This window comes from Nylanderia fulva, unplaced genomic scaffold (assembly GCF_048542155.1).
Source record: "Nylanderia fulva isolate GAGA-0341 unplaced genomic scaffold, ASM4854215v1 Scaffold622, whole genome shotgun sequence".
NCBI lineage: Eukaryota > Metazoa > Arthropoda > Insecta > Hymenoptera > Formicidae > Nylanderia > Nylanderia fulva.
Genome location: NW_028190724.1, coordinates 7,141 through 11,760, shown reverse-complemented (window position 1 = coordinate 11,760; position 4,620 = coordinate 7,141). Strand labels below are relative to the sequence as shown.

Genomic DNA, 4,620 nt, shown 5'->3' with positions numbered 1-4,620 from the left:
ATTATATGTAATTCATTATTATCATTTAACATGCGTCGATTAGTTTATTGCTTTACTTGTAATTATAGAATATTATAAATGACAATTAATTTAAGATTATTGAAGAAGGCTTAGTATAGTTCAAAACGTTTAATTTTAGAAGTTTACGACTAATGAATTAGATGTATAATTTTATATTAAAATGTAATTTGTATCTTCTTATGTTTTAAAATTGTCACTGGCAATTAACAATTATTTGTGAAAATATCTATTTCTTTTTAAAGAATTGACCATGTAGTTTTAACATCTTCAAGTAAGTATTTTGTAGATATCATTAAGAAACAATCTTTGCGCAGGATATGTAGCTTCAAGATACGAATTAATTTTATGTTGAATCTTAAGATCGCTTGATAAACTATTTTGACGTAGAAAGAAGAGGTGTCAATAAGGCCGTTTTTTGGCCCACATCAGAACCGTTCCAAACTGTGGTATTTTCTTCCTGCCGATGTAGCTTACAACCTCCTAGAACCGTTTGCTGTCTGAGCAATTAGAGGCTGAGAATGAGTAACTTGAAATCTCAAAAATCAATGGAGTTTTTCACATAGTTGTAGTGCTGGTCTTATTTCAGTATGTCATTGTTGAGCTTTCATCTATATTTTCACTATATTTTCTCAAAAACTACTAGAGTATGTACTGCTTTAAATACAAAAGAAAGCTTATCTGATCTTTATGCATTCAAGATAGAATCAAGCCTGATATTTTGAATGGATTGCCATATTACTGAACAATCATACAATAGCATCCTTTCCTTTAGCCTTGTTCTGTATTGTCTTTTTTGTTTCTGTGTCAATATATTTTTCTGATTGTCAATTACTACATCCAGCTTTGGCAGATAATACTTTTTTGTTTTCTTAGAGATATATTTAAATTTTGATTTAGACATATTTTCATAAGTGGTCTATTTAAATAACAATTTCGGTCTCGAAGTTTTAAATATATTGAATGAGATCCGTTTTCAAAACATCTGCCATCTTCATCCATATTTTTGAAAGTTTGTGGGTAATTATCGACAATTTTTTCCGCTACTATCTTGAACGCTTTAGCTAGTATAAATTTTTGTACATTTCTCATTTCTGAAACTGTATGATTCACAACCGCATTTATTGCACATTTGCTGCGACGTCCACTTTCTAGTTCTTTAATCACTGGCGATTCTAAATTATTCCATGGTATTTGAAAATGTGTCCAAATTTTATTATTTTTATTATTTAATATTTTATTTGTTGGCGATGCAGTAGATCGCGAACTTGGTAAAGATGGAAAAAATTCTTCATTTAAACTAGATGTGTATGAAGCAGTATCAGAAGTTATGTTAGATTCAGTTTCATTTTGTGTAGACCAAGATTCTTTATGCTGTAGCAATATGCAAATTTCACTAGAACAAAATTTTAGAATATCAGAGTCATTAACTATTGTGCCACCTTTTTGCAAAAAAGATTTGAACCAACAATACCAAGTTTAATATTACTTTTGCAATGAGATCCGATAGCATATTTTCTGATTCATTAATTACGAGTGATATTTTTTCTATTGGCAGACCAGACTTTATACAAATATGACATCTATAAAATAAAAAAACATGTATATAAATATATGTATAATACAATGAAAAAAAATAATGCTGAAATATAAGTTGTTTACATAATTTCAAAATCCAAACTTATAAATCAAGAGGTATGTATTTGAAGACATATATGGAAATGGATTTTAAATTAGTTTCAAGAATAGGATGTGGTGCAAGGAAACAAGTATGGAAACAAATTGATTTTCTCAACATTGTAATGTTGATCTTTAAATTCAAACTGTTCATAAACACAAAAATCAGGATTGTATATAATTGTTGTTGTACTATCCAAACAATAAATATTTGTATAGCACTTATTTATTAAAATGTATTTAATTTTGGAAATAATGAAGTGATCATAACAATCTTTACCTATACAGATACACATATTTTTTTATATACAGATACACATATTTTTTTATACGTAATTCCTTTAAAAGTAACTTGTGAGGATATGTATTTTACATTTTTATTTTGTTTGTTATGAAAATAATCCGTTATTATAAAAGAAATCTGATCATTATTGAAGTTTTCGGAAATATATTCTTGTGCATTATCTGTTATTGCCAAAGTATAGTACCTATTCTTGAAATATTGACTTCGTAAAAATTGATGTTTGTGTGATAATAATTTTGTTATATTCTTTAAAATTTCGAGAATATTTAACAATGTTCTTAAAATACCTATGTTTACTTTCAAATCGCAACGTTCATAAATGTTTCAACGGACCAAAAGATATAAAGTTAAAGAAGGATAATGAGATATATAATGATGTTTCGATTTTAATTTGATACTTGGAAAACATTTTAGTCTCAATAATAAATATTAATTTATCTTTTTTCGTAATAACGCGATTTGACCAATGGATAGAGCAGAAGCACATATTAAAGAACATATTTCTTGAAGAGAAATACTAAAATCCAAACATAATTTTCAATATTTTTAACTGAGTCAAAAATAGCTGTTGTGCCTCCGGGAAGGCACGGAAAATTTTGGGGTCTCAGTCGACTGAAGGATGAGGATCCTAGGATCGGCGGGCGTCTCCACTTTGACTAACTTTGCTTGTTTATATGAATAAATCTTTTATTTCCCTTATTTCTTGAGTTGGTTTAATTCTGTGTAATCCCACCTGGGTGGTTAGTTAAGTATGCTCGCTCTCGATAGTCAGATTACAGGTGATAGTTTATATTCTGCGGCTTGTCTTCGACTCCTAGTTAGGTTCTAATTAGCGACTTGACCTTTTGGATTTTCGTTAGCGACTGCCTTCAGTCGCCTCGCTTTCCGTTCGCGGTGGTCTCCTGCCTCTTTCTACATCTTTCGGGGGAAGATGTAGAGAAGCTCTTTCATTGGCTAATTTTTATTCACACGCTTTTTATCTAGGTGCAAGCGAAGCAGGTTGATTCTTCGCTTGCGGTCCGCGGGTTTCGGCGTAACGCTTATGTTTCATCGCGTTTGCGTCTTTTCGCGATAAGCGCTTCGCGAGAGCGTGAGAACGTTTCTCAAATGATTATATAATAGCTGACTTACTAATTTATTATTAAAACTATGTTAATATAATATAATATAATATAGTTATAGTCATTCGGACTATAACATTCCTCCCCCGTTGAAAAAGAAAAACGGAGGTACGAAGTTTTTCGTTCTTAATTTCTTAACTTACATATAATAGTGGTTTCCCGTTACAGTATAGTATTACAATCGTTTCTTAAATTCTAGTACTTTGACTTCTTCTTAGGATTGATCTCGGTATTTCGAAGTCAATATTTGTTGTAGTTTTCGGTTGTTTTTTGTTTTTATTTTTTCTTTTTATTATTATTATCCATGTTAAAATGAATATTGTAGCTACTGTCATTACTGTTCCGGTAAATGTCATTGGGTAGACAAATTGCTTCCGTGCATAAAAATTTTGTTCGTTGTTTTGTAAGTCGTTGTCTATAGTTTCTATTTTGTCTCTGAGTTTTGTCAATTCCAAACGATGTTGTGAGATGTTTTCTAATGTGTCCTGATCATATCCTATTTTTCTGTCTCGTGGAATTGTTATATTTATATTTGGTAGGAAAGTTTCTAAGGTATTTCCGTACAGTTTTCCTGCCGTTTGTAATGTTGTGTCTGTTGTTGTCAGTTTACAATTTTCGTTTAATGTAATTTCGCCTGTGTTTTTGATTACTTTACTTTTTGATCGTCCGTCGCATCGTATGGTTATTGTTTGTTCAGCGGAGGTCGAGTATAGCCAAGTGTCTTCTTGGTGTAAGGTTATCCATATCGCGCGGGACGAGGTATATTGTCTAACATTACATTTGTCCTGATAACGTTGTCGCAGTGTATACATTTGAATTTCGCACGGTGCGTCTACATCTATGCGATATATGGGTGTATTTTGTTTGCAAACATATTGTGTATTTATTTTACTACATTGTTCTAACTTCTTTTCTGTTATTATGGCGTATGTTAATTTTTCCTTATCTACTACAATAATTGGGTTGTTTATTTTAATATAATTGTATACATTCTTTATGTATGGCGTAGGAAATTCTATCGCTTTTATAATGTCGTATGTCGGCTGTACAATTAAAGGAAAACGCAAAATTGTATATATTGTATCTGATTCGTGGTACGCTGTTATCGCAATGTTTTCTTCTATCGATAACTAGTCGTCTGTACGAATTTTAAAGGGGAAATACAATCCTTCGGGAAGTTGTGCTGCTGCATCTTTTAAATTATTTATAATCTCGTCTATTGGTATTAATGTGGGATGCATTTTGCCCTTTCGTATATATGTTAAGTATTCTAATACGTTTTCTGTATCTTTTATTAGTTCGTTTATAATTGCTTCTATCGCTCTGAAATGTTCGTTTATTTTTTCGAAGGTAAGAGTTTCGGCCATGGTTTGTTTTAGCAGTTTCTCATTATGGTCGATTATGTTTTCTAATCTATCTAAATGTGCTACTGTAGCGTTTATTATTTTTAGTTGGTTTCGAATCGCGTGTTCGGATACCCGTTGCTTATTTGCTATTAAT

General features: G+C 31.0%; 1 pseudogene; it reads right to left on the bottom strand.

Annotated features, from left to right (window-relative positions):
• Positions 1-257: 257 nt before the first annotated feature.
• On the bottom strand, positions 258-1,601 carry LOC114936659 (uncharacterized; annotated as a pseudogene).
• Positions 1,602-4,620: the final 3,019 nt, after the last annotated feature.